At 38.2% G+C, this 19,816-nt stretch overlaps 1 protein-coding gene and 1 long non-coding RNA gene across 3 annotated transcripts in view; one reads left to right on the top strand and one right to left on the bottom strand.

The window, feature by feature from the left end:
- LOC6046772 overlaps positions 1 to 19,816 on the bottom strand; it is a 64,555-nt gene that overhangs the window by 26,034 nt on the left and 18,705 nt on the right. The gene's annotated exons all lie outside the window — the stretch shown is intronic.
- LOC119766258 lies at positions 10,096 to 17,944 on the top strand. The gene is made up of 2 exons (XR_005276958.1): positions 10,096 to 11,233; positions 17,621 to 17,944. It is a non-coding gene; the product is annotated as an uncharacterized LOC119766258 (long non-coding RNA).

Genomic DNA, 19,816 nt, shown 5'->3' on the forward strand with positions numbered 1-19,816 from the left:
AATTTTAAAACTTTTGGTTGTACCATGGCCGAGATATAACAATTTGAAGTTGGCAGTTTAAAAAAATGGTTGCCACGATATCTCAACACTGCTTTGACCTAACGTCATGATTCGAAATCCGGACACTTAGTACCATATTATTTTTGTTATAGCTGGCAAAAAATCATGTAATAAGTTGGAAATGTAGAAATATCATCAGGATGTACTACTAACAGTCAGTTTTAAGAGAATGCATGCAAAATATGTCTTTTCTAACAATTTTTCATCAGAATTTGAAAATTAAAATGACTTGTTGTGCTTCGAATCCCGGACACTGTTAAAAGCTGATTCGAAATCCGGACACTTTTGCTTCGAATTCCGGACACTCGATTTTGCTTATGAATCGCACAAATTTGGACTGAAATGTTAGTGAATGGCATTCTTTAGGTCTCAAATAAGCTGTTAACATCAAAACAATCGATAGTTTGTATAAAAAATGGCTAGAATTTAAGAAAATCAAAAACATAAATTTTTGCTTTGCCTTCCCGGTGTTTCGGATGCCTATGAAATATTTCTGTTGAAATGTTTCGCATTTTTGGTAAACTTATAATTTTATATTTTATTTAATTGTTTTAGCATTAACTACAGCGTTCAAACAAACTTTAAATGAAAGTTGATGTTAGAATTCATCAAATAACACAGTTTTGACATTCATATTGCGAACTTATATCCAAATAATTGATAAAACAAGTTGAAGTGTCCGGGTTTCGAAGCGTCCGGGAATTCGAATCATGACGTTATCCGGCTCATAATTTTGGTGAACACTCGTTGAACTGGTTCCGGTGCCTGACGAAGGCCGATATTCAAAAATGTTTATTTTTAAATAAGATAAACATATTTTTAGCCGGGACCGTGGTGTAGGGGTAAGCGCGATTGCCTCTCACCCAGTCGGCCTGGGTTCGATCCCAGAAGGTCCCGGTGGCAAATTTTGAGACGAGATTTGTCTGATCACGCCTTCCGTCGGATGGGGAAGTAAATGTTGGCCCCGGTCTAACCTACAGGTTAGGTCGATAGCTCAGTCCAGGTGTAGGAGTCGTCTCCCCTGGGTCCTGTCCTGGTGGAGTCGCAGTAGGCAGTTGGACTCACAATCCAAAGGTCGTCAGTTCGAATCCCGGGGTGGATGGAAGCTTAGGTGTAAAAAGAGGTTTGCAATTGCCTCAACAATCAAGCCTTCGGACACCTAGTTTCGAGTAGGAATCCCGTAATCGGGAACGCCAAGGCAATGCTGAAGAGCGAATAATTTGATTTTTTTGAAACATATTTTTATGTTTTTCATATAAAAGCTAGAGAGCTTTTGATACTTGCGTTTTTCAAATATGCAATATCGTCATGCACACGGGAGGTCTTGTGAATTATCGATTATTATGTATTCAACTATTAATGTATTTCTACCAAAAAAAAAAATATATTTCCGGTCCAAAATTTGTTTTTTTTTCAATTTCGGGAATTCCCGGGACAAATTATAAAAATCCCGGGATTCGGGAATTCCCAGTTTTGGAAAAACCCGGGATTTCCCGGGATGGACGCACTAGTAAAAAGTTTGTAGTATTTGACATACGCTAGTTAATAACACTTTGTTCATTGTCTCAATAAATATAATTGCAGAGTTGCCAAATAGCTAAAATTGGATTGGAATTTTAGTAGTTATCTTGATGTCAAGTTACAACATCAATTTTGCCGTATGTCTCATATCTGTTCCATATTATTAAATGGTTGATAATTCTTACAAACTCCAGTTAACTAGTAGACAGATAACGAAACGAACTGTTGGGCCACCCTGGCTCAAATCTTGCAATTTTCTTCCCTCGGAAAGAGTGTGTTGATTACTTCTGGGTTGGTTCTTGTTGTTCCTGGGCACACCAGGTTTGTGTTTCGAGACCAGCTCAAGAGATTCTACCTCAAAACATAGAATGGAATGAAAAAAAAAGAAAAATGCCTCAATTTTCTTGCAGCAATCTTCAGGCCACGGATTTAGGTGAGACACGGCGTTGTTTGTGTGTGGGAACCAGCCCATAGAAAACGAACGGATCAATGTGCTGCGAAAAATCCAAAGAAAATGAAGCATAAGATAAATTCACTGCAATCATACACTCGCTGCTTGCTCGGAGTGGCAGATCATCAAGTTTGATTTTTTGCCAGACTCAGAAAGGAAGTGTATTGTTGAGATGATGGGCCGTGATGTAGAGTCTGTTACTTTTTTTTCTTCAAATTGAGAACTTTTCTTATTTCCTTGAATCAAAGCAATATTGAAGTCACAAAATTTATTCTTACTCTCAACCCTGCAAAAGTGTATCACACCAAAAGTTCAACATTCCGACCGGCAATCCTCGCCGCACTCCTGAGTGTAATTTACGAACCTGCAGTGAAACCTTCTTCTCGCAGCCAATGGGAAGGGCACGCGCATACGTACAGTTACTTTTCGGAGGGCATTTACTCCAATCGCGCGTATGCTTACACTCTCTCCCAACTCCATGTGGTGGCGCGGGGTGGCTTAATCGCCTCTCCATCTTCCGAACTAGGAAGGTAATCCCACGCACGAAAGGAAAACCAATAATAAGATAAAGGTATTTTCGGTCGAGACACCGAGCAGGGTGGAATGGGATTTGCTTGGTTTTGCATTATTTTTGGAGTTTTTTGTTTTCGGTTTCATTCGAGAAAATTTCGTTTCATTGTTTGACCTTGAATAAAAAAAGGGCACGCCATGTAAATAATAACAAGCACATTTTGTTCGGCTGACCATGGTGTGCCTTATTCCGAAGGTTTTTTTGAATATGGTTGCTGTAGTCCCGAGTTATAATTAATAATATTTACAGTAGTCATGTACATGTGCCAAACGCGTATTTACTAAAATTCCTTTGGCCCGTTGCCGCACTTGCACCAATTTTCAGGGTGTATCAAGATAGAAATTTGAAGAGTAACAACAATGCAAAGAGTTTTTTTTTTCAGTTTTTATTCCCGTGTGCTCTCTTGTACTAAGGTTGGTGGGATCCCTATCTACACAGCAAAAAATCCGATGGTAAAATCGCATGAAAAAGCATGCGCATCACCTTTGTGAGCAAAAGCATGTAATATTGTATGAGAAAACGTGTACACAACATGTTCCTAAGAAAACAAAATCACCCCAAAAATAACATCAATCCGGTGGTTTTTGATTTTTGATTTGAGGGTTGTAGAAGGACCCTAAAGGTCGAAATGTCAATTCATGTGATTTTTGTTCAAACAATGTTTTCTTTACAATATGTGCTTATCAAATTAGGTCATGCTATGAGTTCTAATTTATGATTAATATAAGTGTTTTTCTCACAGCTGCTTCTGAAAAGTATTTTTTTTTAAGAATCATCGAAAGATTACAAATATCAAGTCTTAAAAATTTCAATAAAATATGCAAAGGATGACTTTTCCACCACCTTTCCAAGAACGGTTATGTCGGCTTTCGGTCGTAATCCTCCGGCGTTTTCTTTCCCATTTTCCCAGCCGGGTGCTAAGAAAGTTCAAATAACGCTTCATCAAACTCAGTCACACATTCAAATTATGCCGCACTCTTCCACCGAATGTCAGGTCTAAACCATCACCTCAAGGTGTGAACGTTGGCTTGGACTTGAAAGCACTTCGAGAGGGGGGAGCAAAAAATGAGCGAACGGACGGATTAATACCTAGGTGCATCGAAGTCGGACGAAAATGAAATCTGACACCAAACGACTCGAAGAAAGAGACCCTAATTCGAGCGTCCATCGAAATGCAACGTAACGTACGGTTATTGCGGTGGAGAAGCTTCCCAAGCTTTCGGAAGTGAGCTGAACCATACGAAGCCGCCCCGTCACGTGTCCCACAAAAGTGATTGATAACAGATCGATATTGGGCGGAGGCAATAAAAATGTGAGACGCCACCGACAGAAGCGAACAATGAGACGATTCGGTGGAACTGCTGCTTATCAACATCAAACGCTTCTGGTAGCGCACCATTCAGTGACATTGATGCCATGGTAATTGATTTTTTTAATACTCTAGCAATATGCCTGTTTACGATGCGTACACACTAATGGGCTGGAGGCCGGTGAAGGTTAATGAAACGTCGATAAAAACGTGACAGACAGAAGCAGTCGCTTGCGGTGGCAATGGGTGTATTTTCAGTTCTTTGTTTGATTTTAGAGTTGAATCAATAGCGTAGTAAAATTTTAATTTATGTCATTTCAGTTTGAATAATGTCTCTTTGAAATAATTGTTTATCAATTGAGGTTACGAAATGAATGTAGTGAATGAGTGTGGCAGAGAAGAGAGAGAGTGAGAAAAGAGAGCGTTCATGTAGCGTAAGAGAGAGCAGCAGGGATGCCATATCTACGGATTTCTCCGTAGATCTACGGATTTCAGCCATTTCTACGGATCTACGGATTGATCTCCAAAATCTACGGATTCTCATGCTAGCTGATAATTGTATGACGTGAAATTATATTTTTGCGTGATAAAAATGTTTTATGAAAACGTTTTGAACAATCTGTTTTAGAGAAGAAGTTTTGAGGAACGTTGAAATGAAAAGTCGTCGCAGTCACGCAGTGGTACCAACATTATGAAAAAAGTTTGCCATGGCATGACAGCCGCATTTTTTTTTCTAATGTTGGTGCTCTTGCGCTATTTTGACATTTCGGACGTTCAACATTCTAACGCCATCTTCGCTTAAAAACCTGGATAGATAAGTAACCCACTAGGGGTTGAGGTCACGTCAAGTCGATGATTGAAAAATAATTATGTTGGTGTACATAAAACATTAATAAATAATTTAAAACAAAATCGTAACATAAGTTAAACTTGAGTTAAACGGCAAATTTGGATTGAAATAAGAACATGTGGTGTGTATTGGGCCCAAGAAACAAAAAAAAATATCCCAAAACATCCTGTTTCTTTTCGGAATCAACTCCTAGCGCTTTGCGATGTTATACTAAGTTATTCTCCGGATCAAAAACTTTAACAAAAATTGAGCATAGGAATATTGTATAAGGTTTTGAGTAACTTTCTCTAAGAAAAGGTTCCAAGAGAAAATTCCACATATAGGGATGCACCTTGGGTCCAAGGGGCCCTTGGCGAAGCATCAATTTATTTTTTGCGCCCTCCTTAATATTTCCCCACTTTTGAATTGATTTTAAATTCAAATGTTTGCCGATTGCTTTAAAAATTCTGATTTAAAAATTGCAATTGGAATAGTAAACAGGTTGATAAAAAAATCCCTAATCCAGTTTTCTTGTTGCAGTATTTTCAAATCGATGATTTAATTTCTACTTTAAATTGATATGAAATTCAAAAATACAATTTAAAAATCAAACATTGAATCTGTTTTTTAAATTAATTTTAGAATAAAAAAATTTAAGTGTGTTTTTTTATTTAATTTTTTATTTGTGAAATCAAATTGATTTAAAATTCAAAGATTTTAATCAAAACCAAGGAAAAAATATTTTTCAAACCACCTATAAAAAATATTTTTTTTATAAATTTTATTATTTCTATATTTCTTAATAACTAAAATCAAAGGAGAATGGGCAAATTTGTATGGGAGCTGGTCCAAGGATGTACACGGACGGGAGAAACTTTATTCGAAAGATCTCGCCGAGACATGAAAAAAAGTCTTCTGGACGAACTCTCCAAACCCCGGGGTTCAAAAGTTACAAGTTGTTGAAGTTTGAGTATTTTGGGTTAAAATATACAAAAAAATTTTTTTTTGCTATTTCTAAAATCACTTATAAAATCCTTATTTTATTATGGATTTCGATCATCTTGACTTCATTCGACGCGTATCAGCAAAAACTATAAGTTCTGATATGTTTTAGCATGATTGAAACATGACTTCTCTTGTATTTATCCGTTTGAACCGTTTGTGCAAGAGGCTTATTATAGAAACAAGTCGAAACTTGAAGATTTTGAAAACGGATCTTACCCAGACTGCTTCAGTGAGTATGGAAGGCTACAGTGCAATGTTGTAACAACTTATTGAGATGTTTTGGGTCGTCCAAGAACTACTTGGAGTTAAGACCGGTGGGTCTACCGCCGTAATAAGCAAGAGGTCAGTGATTTTTTACCACTGATTATAACCACATAGCTTCAGTGAGTATGGTAGACTACTTTATTAATGTTTTGAAATGTCCAGGGTCATCCTAGGAGTACATTTTAACCCAAAATACTCAAACTTCAACAACTTGTAACTTTTGAACCCCGGGGTTTGGAGAGTTCGTCCAGAAGACTTTTTTTCATGTCTCGGCGAGATCTTTCGAATAAAGTTTCTCCCGTTCGTGTACATCCTTGGACCAAATCTGCCCATTCTCCTTTGCTTCGAGATATGTCCAAAGCATTAATATGGTAAATGAGCAATTCTCTGAGATTTCGGTCATTCGATTTTTTTTTTGTATTTTTTAATCCGGCTGAAACTTTTTTGGTGCCTTCGGTATGCCCAAAGAAGCCATTTTGCATAAATAGTTTGTCCATATAATTTTCCATACAAATTTGGCAGCTGTCCATACAAAAATGATGTATGAAAATTCGAAAATCTGTATCTTTGGAAGGAATTTTTTTATCGATTTGATGTCTTCGGCAAAGTTGTAGGTATGGATAAGTTCGACACTGAAAAAATATGGTAGTTGGTAAAAAAATTAGTGATTGTTTAATTGTTTAATTGTTTATCTTTGAGCGAGTTATACGGGTAATTCTCTACCAACTCACACGAAATCGGGAAAAGTTGCCCCGACCCCTCTTCGATTTGCGTGAAACTTTGTCCTAAGGGGTAACTTTTGTCCCTGATCACGAATCCGAGGTCCGTTTTTTGATATCTCGTGACGGAGCGGCGGTACGACCCCTTCAATTTTTGAACATGTGAAAAAAGAGGTGTTTTTCAATAATTTGCAGCCTGACTGTACTCGACTGTAAAAAATTTTGGACTCGACTCGACTGTAAAAAATTTTGGAACATGTCATTTTATGGGAAATTTAATGTACTTTTCAAATCTACATTGTCCCAGAAGGGTCATTTTTTCATTTAGAACAAAATTTTTCATTTTAAAATTTCGTGTTTTTTCTAACTTTGCAGGGTTATTTTTTAGAGTGTAACAATGTTCTACAAAGTTGTAGAACAGACAATTACAAAAATTTTGATATATAGACATAAGGGGTTTGCTTATAAACATCACGAGTTATCGCGATGTTACGAAAACAAGTTAAATTTCCCATAAAATGACATGTTCCAAAATTTTTTACAGTCGAGTAACGGAAAATGGGAGAATTTTTAAAACCTTTTTAGTGTTTTTTTCGATGAAAAATACGTTTTTTCGGAATTCTGGGTACACCATCAAATCGGGCGTCTAATTTTACATAAAAGTCTTTTTGACACCAAATTTCTATCTCATCACCGTTTCAGGCTGCAAATTATTGAAAAACACCTCTTTTTTCGCATGTTCTAAAATTGAAGGGGTCGTACCGCCCCTCCGTCACGAGATATCAAAAAACGGACCTCGGATTCGTGATCAGGGACAAAAGTTACCCCTTAGGACAAAGTTTCACACAAATCGAAGAGGGGTCGGGGCAACTGCTGTGTGAGTTGGCGGAGAATTACCCATACATTTTTTAATCAATACGGATTTTTTTTTTTAAATCGAAATATTGGTCACAAAAATTTGTCAACTGAAATTTTCGATATAAAATCAAATTTGCAATCAAAAAACTTTAGTTACATTTTGATTAAGTGCACCGTTTTCAAATTATATCAATTTTCAGGTAACTTTTTTGAAAATATTAGCAGTTATTTATTTTTTTAAATTAATGCCCACTCTTGAAAAAAATATTTTTGAAAAGCTGAGAAAATTCTCTATATTTTACATTTTTGAACTTTGTTGCTCTTGATTGAAAAAAAGACCGATGAATGAAGAGTTGGCATTTCATATCCCCTAAAACATTTCAGATAATAAAAAAAAATAAAAGTAGTGTTTTTTGCAAGTCATGTTTTGTTTTAATGACAAAAAGTGAAGTAGAAAATCACTAAATTTTTTTTACCAACTACCATATTTTTTCAGTGTCGAACTTATCCATACCTACAACTTTGCCGAAGACACCAAATCGATCAAAAAATTCCTTCCAAAGATACAGATTTTCGAATTTTCATAAATCATTTTTGTATGGACAGCTGACAAATTTGTATGGAAAATTATATGAGCGAACTAATGATGCAACATGGCTTCTTTGGGCATACCGAAGGCACCAAAAAAGTTTCAGCCGGATTAAAAAATACAAAAATTTTAAAATTAAAGAAAATAGACCGATTCCGTAGAGAATTGCTCAAATGGTTTTTCTTTGGCAAAATAACGCTGTAATATCCCACAACCTGAAATCCAAAAAAAAAATATATAGACAATTTGTAACTTTTCTCCATAGCAGCAGGTCCCTGATTTTTTTTGTACATAAAAAAGATAAAAACAAAATTCATATAAATGTTTCAATAAATGTTTTGTTAAAAATGTTAAAAAAATTTATCATATAATTGATTATTTTTTTTTGAATTTACGACATTAATATAATTTTCATGAACGGTCTACACAAACAATTTTCGAAAACCGCCGTAGGCCAGATAAAATGCCTTCGCTGCCAGATGTTAGGTAGCCCTGGCTTAGCATTTGCGGAAAATTTAAAATTTTCTAAATTTAGATAATATTTAATGAATGAAAGGGCTATCTTGAATAAAAAATCGTGCTGTTCGGGTGACATTTTGAAAACTATCTTTTTTTATTTTTTTATATTTAAGTGGCTGTATCGCAAGAATGAAAAGACAAATCTACTATGTTTTTTAGGATGATTTTATAAAAAAAAATTGTACTTAAATAAAAACTAAAAAAAAGAAACGAAATGGACACTTATGAAGAAAAATTATTCATTGTAAAATCTTTATCAAAATTTCTGAAAACTGCTTTTCGATTGCAAGTTCGATTCTACTTTCAAAAATGCAGTTGAAAATGTTTAAAATTTGTGTGAAAATTGTATAAGTCACGGCCAAACATACGTTTTTTTTTTTTGGAAAAATTTAAATGCCAATTTTTGTGAATTCAAAAGTTAATTATAAAAATGTGTATTTTTTTTGTTAGAGTTAAAAATCATATATAGCATGCCTGCGATCGATTAAAAATTATTTAGATTTTTAGTGAATTTCCGTTGTACATTACTGCAAAAAGTTTTTTTCAGCGAAAAAAAAATCGTCAGTACTTAGATATTTATCATTATTAAGGCTACCAACTCTTGCTGAGCAAAAATCCGTACGATATGACAGCATGTTATAACAAAGACTGTCAAGGAATTATTTATATAAATGAAATTAAATAAATTTGAAAAGTTTGAGAAACTGTGTCGTTTTAACAGCTAACAAACTTCACAAAATGCTATCAGAGTGCTTATGACTTGCACGTTTAAAAGTATTCATAAAATAAACCGTGATTTGAATCAAATCATTATGTTCTTCAATTTTTTTTTTTGTTAAACGTTTAAAAGTTTACGAAATGTCAAGTTTGCTTTTAAGAATAATATTGTTCTTAGTGTTTTCACGAACACTTTTCCAGAGTTTTTTTTTATTGAAAAGACAACAGTTTATAGGACCTTTGAAAAAACTCTAGATTTGTTAATTCAAATGTTTTCACAAGTTTTAGAATGCCTTTGGAAATGGATATATTTAGTAAGGAATTTCTAAAAGAACAATTCTAGAGTTTTTTAAAGGTCCTATCAACATATGAAAGACAATCAACATATAACTATCAACATATGAAAGACAATCAAGTTTGAATTGAGGAAACCCGGAAAACTCTCCCTTTTAATCAAACTCACAGAAAAATAAAAATTTCTAGTTAACAAAAGCTTCGACCAAATCAAAAAGTAATTCAATGATTAAAAAGTTGTTAAAATGCCGTACAAATCCGTATTATGCGTAAAATTCCCTAAAAAAATTCCGGCCTGTTAAAAATCCGCGAAGAGGTTCGAAAATCCGTATGGTAAGGAAAAAATCCGTACAGTTGGTAGCCTTAATCATTATAAATACATCATTAAAATACATTTCCCTATGTTTATAAGACACATTCTTCGGGCTAGTATACCAGTAGGAAAATTTTAAAACTTGATTTAATGGCGAAAGATATGTTGTGATTCCACCTTCGGAATCCTGAAACATATCCGGTGGTCAGGATACATTTTTCCAAAGCATATCATGCCCAGAAAATAGAATATAATATTTACTTTCAGAATCTGTAACAATATTGAGGATGTTTTCTTTGAAATTTCCGAGTTACAGCAAAAAACTGAAAAAAAAGAAACGTCATTCTGTCACGGCACAATGTATCATAACCATCATAACGGACATATGCACATAAAATCATGAAAAAACATATTTTCAAAAAATCATTTATATTTTGTAGTTTATGTACAGTAGCACAACTGTGGAAATATAGTAAAATTAGGCATGAAATTGGAAATTAATTTTTTGTTGATCTTGATCAAACCTTAATTCAATTTTAGTAAAAAATCTTTAAAAAGAAAACTATTTGTTTGGGAAATACTATAACTCCTAGCTAGAATAAAAATATTTTGGGTTCCCAAGACACCAACCACCTGGATATTTTTTAACAAGTCTACGGATTCGACTTCCACCAGACCTGGCATCCCTGGAGAGCAGGTCAGTCGAGAGAGAAGTTGAGAAAGTGTGCGTGAGAAAACGAGAAATAAATCAGTCGTGTGTTTTGCTTGGGCTTGAAAGGACGCGTCTATTATTTGTATCCGAAATATTTGGAATTCGCTGGAAAAATCGGGTGAAAGTCACGACAATGGCGCAGAAAATGCTCCCATCGCGAGTGAGTAATGTAATTAGTGCAGATTTAGTGAATCTTTGTGATTAAAAAGGTTGCGTTCGCGAGAAATGTTTGCCGTGCGGCTATAGGCAGCCGCCATGATGGCGTCGGTGTTTTCTTGGAGTGGCAGCCGGGTTGAAAAATATATCTGACGCCTGTGACCTTGGTGGTAGCAGAAAGGTCGCAACCGAACTGTGTTGTGGAGAATGACAGAGTGGCGGTCTTTCTTTCTTGTGCTATGTTTGAGTGTTTTTGTTTTGTTGAAAATTTACAGTAGCCCCTGAAAGAAAAAAAAAGTGAAAAGAGAAAAAATGCCATCTGTCTGGAAGCGTTTTCCCCGCTAAGGTAAGACGAACAAGCTAGTGATAAATGTGGGCCGGTTTTTTTACGAAGTCTTTTATAGTAAACACTCTACTGTCGCACCGATGGCGGGCTGATGTTGGACGAAATTTTCTATTTTTGTAGTTCTGGTGCTGGAACTGAAGTTGTGTAGAATTAATACTTTTCTTGCAGACTGATATTGTTTCACAACAAGATTAAAGTTTGATATGATTTTATCATGGAAAAATATGTAAATTTTCGTTCTGCTTTATGTAGTGTTATTGCATAATGCTAGGAATGCTTCTAGAGAGAGTCCCGGATTGGCCCGGGGGTAGAGCGTGATTTTTGATGGTTTTGAGATTGAATCCTCTGTGAGGGTAGAGCGCGCTTATTGGATTTTGTGAGCTTGAGTCCGCTGAGAGGGTAGAGCGTGATCATAAAAACTTTGAGCTTGAGTCCCCTGTGAGGGTAGAGCGTGATTATTGGATTTTGTGAGCTTGAGTCCCCTGAGAGGGTAGAGCGTGATCATAAAAAAACTTTGAGCTTGAGTCCCCTGTGAGGCTAGAGCGTGATTGGTGGAGTTTTGAGCTTGAGTCCCCCGAGAGGGTAGAGCGTGATTGCTGGAGTTTTGAGCTTGAGTCCCCTGAGAGGATAGAGCGTGATCATAAAAATTTTGAGCTTGAGTCCCCTGTGAGGGTAGAGCGTGATTATTGGATTTTGTGAGCTTGAGTCCCCTGAGAGGGTAGAGCGTGATTATTGGATTTTGTGAGCTTGAGTCCCCTGAGAGGGTAGAGCTTGAATATAGAAATTTTGAGCTTGAGTCCCCTGTGAGGGTAGAGCGTGATCATAAAAACTTTGAGCTTGAGTCCCCTGTGAGGGTAGAGCGTGATTATTGGATTTTGTGAGCTTGAGTCCCCTGAGAGGGTAGAGCGTGATTATAGAAATTTTGAGCATGAGTCCCCTGTGAGGCTAGAGCGTGATTGGTGGAGTTTTGAGCTTGAGTCCCCCGAGAGGGTAGAGCGTGATTGCTGGAGTTTTGAGCTTGAGTCCCCTGAGAGGATAGAGCGTGATCATAAAAATTTTGAGCTTGAGTCCCCTGTGAGGGTAGAGCGTGATTATTGGATTTTGTGAGCTTGAGTCCCCTGAGAGGGTAGAGCGTGATTATTGGATTTTGTGAGCTTGAGTCCCCTGAGAGGGTAGAGCTTGAATATAGAAATTTTGAGCTTGAGTCCCCTGAGAGGGTAGAGCGTGATCATAAAAATTTTGAGCTTGAGTCCCCTGTAAGGGTAGAGCGTGATTATTGGATTTTGTGAGCTTGAGTCCCCTGTGAGGGTAGATCGTGATTATTGGATTTTGTGAGCTTGAGTCCCCTGAGAGGGTAGAGCGTGATTATTGGATTTTGTGAGCTTGAGTCCCCTGAGAGGGTAGAGCTTGAATATAGAAATTTTGAGCTTGAGTACCCTGTGAGGGTAGAGCGTGATCATAACAACTTTGAGCTTGAGTCCCCTGTGAGGGTAGAGCGTGATTATTGGATTTTGTGACCTTGAGTCCCCTGTGAGGGTAGAGCGTGATTTTTTTTTTATGTTTTGAGCTTGAGTCCCCTGAGAGGGTAGAGCGTGATCATAAAAACTTTGAGCTTGAGTCCCCTGTAAGGGTAGAGCGTGATTATTGGATTTTGTGAGCTTGAGTCCCCTGTGAGGGTAGATCGTGATTATTGGATTTTGTGAGCTTGAGTCCCCTGCGAGGGTAGAGCGTGATTATTGGATTTTGTGAGCTTGAGTCCCCTGCGAGGGTAGAGCGTGATTATTGGATTTTGTGAGCTTGAGTCCCCTGTGAGGGTAGAGCGTGATTTTTTTAAGTTTTGGGCTTGAGTACCCTGTGAGGGTAGAGCGTGATCATAAAAACTTTGAGCTTGAGTCCCCTGTGAGGGTAGAGCGTGATTATTGGATTTTGTGACCTTGAGTCCCCTGTGAGGGTAGAGCGTGATTTTTTTTTATGTTTTGAGCTTGAGTCCCCTGAGAGGGTAGAGCGTGATCATAAAAATTTTGAGCTTGAGTCCCCTGTGAGGGTAGAGCGTGATTATTGGATTTTGTGAGCTTGAGTCCCCTGAGAGGGTAGAGCGTGATTATTGGATTTTGTGAGCTTGAGTCCCCTGAGAGGGTAGAGCTTGAATATAGAAATTTTGAGCTTGAGTCCCCTGCGAGGGTAGAGCGTGATCATTGGAGTTTGTGAGCTTGAGTCCCCTGCGAGGGTAGAGCCAGAAAGATGATTTTTTTTAGCTTGAGTCCCCTGTGAGGGTAGAGCGTGATCATAAAAACTTTGAGCTTGAGTCCCCTGTGAGGGTAGAGCGTGATTATTGGATTTTGTGAGCTTGAGTCCCCTGAGAGGGTAGAGCGTGATTATAGAAATTTTGAGCATGAGTCCCCTGTGAGGCTAGAGCGTGATTGGTGGAGTTTTGAGCTTGAGTCCCCCGAGAGGGTAGAGCGTGATTGCTGGAGTTTTGAGCTTGAGTCCCTGAGAGGGTAGAGCGTGATCATAAAAATTTTGAGCTTGAGTCCCTGTAAGGGTAGAGCGTGATTATTGGATTTTGTGAGCTTGAGTCCCCTGTGAGGGTAGATCGTGATTATTGGATTTTGTGAGCTTGAGTCCCCTGAGAGGGTAGAGCGTGATTATTGGATTTTGTGAGCTTGAGTCCCCTGAGAGGGTAGAGCTTGAATATAGAAATTTTGAGCTTGAGTACCCTGTGAGGGTAGAGCGTGATCATAACAACTTTGAGCTTGAGTCCCCTGTGAGGGTAGAGCGTGATTATTGGATTTTGTGACCTTGAGTCCCCTGTGAGGGTAGAGCGTGATTTTTTTTTTATGTTTTGAGCTTGAGTCCCCTGAGAGGGTAGAGCGTGATCATAAAACTTTGAGCTTGAGTCCCCTGTAAGGGTAGAGCGTGATTATTGGATTTTGTGAGCTTGAGTCCCCTGTGAGGGTAGATCGTGATTATTGGATTTTGTGAGCTTGAGTCCCCTGCGAGGGTAGAGCGTGATTATTGGATTTTGTGAGCTTGAGTCCCCTGCGAGGGTAGAGCGTGATTATTGGATTTTGTGAGCTTGAGTCCCCTGTGAGGGTAGAGCGTGATTTTTTTAAGTTTTGGGCTTGAGTACCCTGTGAGGGTAGAGCGTGATCATAAAAACTTTGAGCTTGAGTCCCCTGTGAGGGTAGAGCGTGATTATTGGATTTTGTGACCTTGAGTCCCCTGTGAGGGTAGAGCGTGATTTTTTTTTATGTTTTGAGCTTGAGTCCCCTGAGAGGGTAGAGCGTGATCATAAAAATTTTGAGCTTGAGTCCCCTGTGAGGGTAGAGCGTGATTATTGGATTTTGTGAGCTTGAGTCCCCTGAGAGGGTAGAGCGTGATTATTGGATTTTGTGAGCTTGAGTCCCCTGAGAGGGTAGAGCTTGAATATAGAAATTTTGAGCTTGAGTCCCCTGCGAGGGTAGAGCGTGATCATTGGAGTTTGTGAGCTTGAGTCCCCTGCGAGGGTAGAGCCAGAAAGATGATTTTTTTTAGCTTGAGTCCCCTGTGAGGGTAGAGCGTGATCATAAAAACTTTGAGCTTGAGTCCCCTGTGAGGGTAGAGCGTGATTATTGGATTTTGTGACCTTGAGTCCCCTGTGAGGGTAGAGCGTGATTTTTTTTTATGTTTTGAGCTTGAGTCCCCTGAGAGGGTAGAGCGTGATCATAAAAACTTTGAGCTTGAGTCCCCTGTAAGGGTAGAGCTTGATTATTGGATTTTGTGAGCTTGAGTCCCCTGTGAGGGTAGAGCGTGGATTCTGAATGTTTCAGTTGGAACCTAGTAGATGAATCGTTGAGCTTGAGTTCCCTGCGAGGGTAGAAAATGGAAGATGATTTTTTTAGCTTGAGTCCCCTGTGAGGGTAGAGCCTGGAAGATGATTTTTTTTAACTTAAGTTCCCTGTGAGGGTAGAGCGTAATTGCTGGAATTTTGAGCTTGAGTCCCCTGAGAGGGTAGAGCGTGATTTTTGAAGTTTTGAGCTTGAGTCCCCTGTGAAGGTAAAGCGTATTTTTTTGAGTTTGTGAGCTTGAGTTCCCTGAAAGGGTAGAGCGGGATTGCTGGAGTTTTGAGCTTGAGTCCACTGTGAAGGTATAGCGTAATTTTATGAGTTTGTGAACTTGAGTCCCTGAGAGGGTAGAGCGTGATCATTGGAGTTTGTGAGCTTGAGTCCCCTGCGAGGGTAGAGCCAGAAAGATGATTTTTTTTAGCTTGAGTCCCCTGTGAGGGTAGAGCGTGGATTCTGAATGTTTCAGTTGGAACCTAGTAGATGAATCTTTGAGCTTGAGTTCCCTGCGAGGGTAGAAAATGGAAGATGATTTTTTTTAGCTTGAGCCCCCTGTGTGAGTAGAGCGTAGATATTGAATGTTTCAGCTTGAGTCCCTTCGAAGTTAGAGCCTGGTAGATGAATCTTTGAGCTTGAGTCCTTTGCAAGGGTAGAACCTGGAAGATGATTTTTTTTAACTTAAGTTCCCTGTGAGGGCATAGCGTAATTGCTGGAGTTTTGAGCTTGAATCCCCTGTGAGGGTAGAGCGTGATTATAGAAATTTTGAGTTTGAGTCCCCTGCGAGGGTATAAAATGGAAGATGATTATTTTTAGCTTGAGCTCCCTGTGAGGGTAGAGCGTAATCGTTGGAGTTTTGAGCTTAAAACCCCTGTGAGGGTAGAGCGTGATTATAGAAACTTTGAGCTTGAGTTCCCGGTGAGGGTAGAGCGTAATTTTTTGAGTTTGTGAGCTTGAGTTCCCTGAGAGGGTAGCTTGAGTCCAAACTATAAAGTGTTAAACGGAAAAGTGACCAACCACCTTAAGTTTAGTGTATATGTTTAGCTTGAGTTCCCTGTGAAGATTATATATTTTACCTCAAGTCCCATGTGAGGTAAGAGCGTGAAGGATAAATCTCTGAGCAAGAGTACCCTAAAGGGCAACGCGTGGGTGTTTAAAAGCTCAAACTTGCGTTTTTGTGAGTATAGAGCGTCTATGTGGGAGTCTTTTAGTGTGAATTCCTTGAGAGGGTAGAATTTTAAATCTGATGAGCCTCATCACCTACATGACTTATATTAGTGCTCATGATTGGATTTCCAGGAAGATTTAGTAAAAGATAAATGATATCGATTTATTAAAGTTGATAAAAGAATTTTCACATTTTCAATCATTTAACGTGATGGTTTTAGAAATGATAGGCTCATAACCTACATAACTTAAATTTGAGCTCATGATTGGATTCAAGGAAGGAATAGTAGAAGATAAATATTTCCGATTGTTGGAAAAGTTGGAGATATTTTTCATTCAGATTTACAATATTGTTAAAGTGATGGTTTAAGAATCGATAGGCTGATAACCTGCATGATTTAAATTGAGTGCATGATTGTATTTCAGAGAAGATTTAGTAAAAGATAAATTTTATCGATTATCTCTATCAATCGAAAAAATTGATTAAAAAATCAGATTTTCAATATTGTTGGAAAAATTAATCAAAATCGATAGGCTCATAACCTTCACGACCAAATTTTGAGCTTATTTTTGTGCCCAAACTATTCAAAATAAATAGAAAATCGGGCGAAAGTCACGACAATGATTGGAATTCGTGTATTGGTATATTATCGGTTGTTGAACAAGCTGGGTAAGAAATTGTTAAGATTTCCTATCTATTGAAGTGATGATTACGTTAGGCTAAAACTTTAACTTGAATTAATGATTTGATTCGGGAGATATATTAAAAAATGAATATAATCGATTGTTGGAAAAGTAGGTGATTTTTTCCGAAGTTACAAACTTTTGAAGTGATGATTTCAGAATCGATAGGCTTATAACCTACACGACTTAAATTTGAACTCATGTTTGGATTTTAAAAGATAAATTTTATCGATTGTTGGGAAAGTTTGGAAAGATTTTTTTTTTCAGATATCTTTAAGAAATGATTTATAAATAGACAGGTTTAAATTCGTGCTCATGATTGGAATTCATGGAAGATTTATTAAGAGGTAAAATTCATCGATTTTTGGAAAGTTGGAAAGTTGTTTTCTGATTGTCAGTATTGTTAAAGTGATGGTTTATGAATCGATAGGCATCACTTGCAAAACTTAAATTTAAGATCATGATTGGATTCAGGGAAGATGAAGAAAAAGATGAATATAAGTGATTGTTGAACAAGCTGGTAAAGGAATTGTTTAGATTTTCAATATTTTGAAATGATGATTTAAGAAACGATAGGCTTGTAACCTACACGACTTGAATTAGAGCTTCTCAAAGAATTTCTGGGAAGATTATAGGGTATATTTCCCGATATATTATTCAATCAATTAATTACACGATAGCTTTCCAAGTTGTCGTTTTTTTATTTCTTTAATTGCAGGTAACCACGTTGACGTAGGGGTTCTGGCTGATATGTGGCACGATCAAGGACCGGAGAAGCATCTGTTTAAGCCGAATTCGGAGATGAGCTGAGTTTCCCGCATAAAAGGATCACCAAGCTAATGTTAATCTGAATATATGATGTAATTTTTAGAGTAGGAAAGAACGAGGATGTAGTGAATGAGTGTGGCAGAGAAGAGAGAGAGTGAGAAAAGAGAGCGTTCATGTAGCGTAAGAGAGAGCAGGTCAGTCGAGAGAGAAGTTGAGAAAGTGTGCGTGAGAAAACGAGAAATAAATCAGTCGTGTGTTTTGCTTGGGCTTGAAAGGACGCGTCTATTATTTGTATCCGAAATATTTGGAATTCGCTGGAAAAATCGGGTGAAAGTCACGACAGTCGTGTGTTTTGCTTGGGCATGAAAAGACGCGTCTTGTTATTTGAATCCGAAATATTGGTAAATCGTGGAATAAATCGGGTGAAAGTCACGACAATGGCAAATCGAAATCTGCGATCTGAGAAGATCCTGAAACACACACAAAAAAAAAAAATACAATGCAAACCATCCACTTTAACGACCCCCAGGTCTTTTGTGGTCTCTATTGCAAGTTTCTGCTCGAACCTACACAGCAAAAAATTGTGTAAATTTGGAAGGTGGAATTTTAGAAGGTTGATTACCTCTTTTATGATGTAATTTTACCTCAATTCTGACAGAAAAAGCGACATTACATTAGAATAGTGGTAAAATTACACGTTTTCAGAGGTAAAATTACACATTTTTTTCTGACATAATAGACTGACCCTTCCCAGATGTAATATTACCATGATTTTTTTTTCTGTGTAGGAGTCCAAAGGCCCAGAAAAAAAAAATTAATTCCCATAGTCGTGAATGTAGTCGTGTTCTCAAATTCATTAACATAATTCACGATTTCGAGAATTCATAATTTCCGTGTGGGGAGAGCACTCAAACCTCTTTCTACTCCAAAGAACCTTCCACCCCAGGGTTCGAACTGACGACCTTTGGATTGCGAGTCCAACCGCCACCAGCGATTCCACCGGAGTAGGCTTGGTTTGGTGACTCCCACACCTGGAATGACTCAACAGCCTAACAACAGCCAAGACCGGGACCGATGTTTTACTTCCTTATCCGATGGAAGGATGGAGCAGATGGGAATCGAAGCATCATAATCAGCGCAACCATTCTGCCACGCCTGCTACCCTAGCGATAGGCTAATCTTTGATTTCAGGGAATATCCCTGAGGAACACTCGGATTTTGACCATCCTAGTGTACACATTAGAAGACATTCATTTGAAAGACATTCGTGACGTGATAAAAATTATTTTATGTAGTTAGGAACCAAATGAGGGTTTCCTGCTGCTAGAAAAATCTCAAAAGATATTAATTCGAGTACACTGCCCTGCTCGGGTTGTCACCGTACCCCCTTCATTTTGTCACTCCGCATCATGCATCACACTGCACTGGGCTCCACAATGCATGAGAAACTTTCGGAACGCCGCCACGCCGCGCCGTTGGGTACGCCGGACGACGTCTGGCATCAATGAATGCTGGCTGGCTGCTGCCCACACGAAACTGAAGGTTTTTCACTTTTTTATTTATTTCTCCACTTGATTTGATATGTTCACCCCGGCTCTACCTCTTGAGTGTGTTTGGATGTTTGTGTGTGTGCATGATTATTTACCTAATTTGTCTGAATGGTAAAGTAGTTGGTGTGTGTGTGTGTGTGTGTGCGTACGTGAGTACCTGCTCGCGAGCCCAACTATAACCTCAAAAGTAAGAATGAGCTATTGTTGGGGCTGAAAAATCGTATGAATGTACCTTTGTGTTTGGCCATATGGTTTGGCAATTCGCGGTAATGAAATAATTCCTCGCCAATAGTGTGGTACGTGAGAAGTGGCGCAATTCAGCACATGCTCTCGAGTGTGAGTAGTGTAAGGTTTGAGCGCTTCCTCAACCACGAGTTTGCTCTCCATTGACGGACGACCGCAGCACTTTTCGGTTTGGTCTTGGTGAGATCCGAAACTGGTTTCGCTCGTCCGCGATGGAAGAGGTGTATCTTATATCTTTTTTATGGGTATTCCAGCGAATGCACCTTTACGCTACGGTTCCTGAATACACACGAATACAGAGCCAGCGAAGCCGGTCGGTCACTTGTAGTGGTTTACCTTAACCGGAGTTGGCA

The sequence above is a fragment of the Culex quinquefasciatus genome, chromosome 1 (assembly GCF_015732765.1).
Source record: "Culex quinquefasciatus strain JHB chromosome 1, VPISU_Cqui_1.0_pri_paternal, whole genome shotgun sequence".
Classification (NCBI taxonomy): Eukaryota; Metazoa; Arthropoda; class Insecta; order Diptera; family Culicidae; genus Culex; species Culex quinquefasciatus.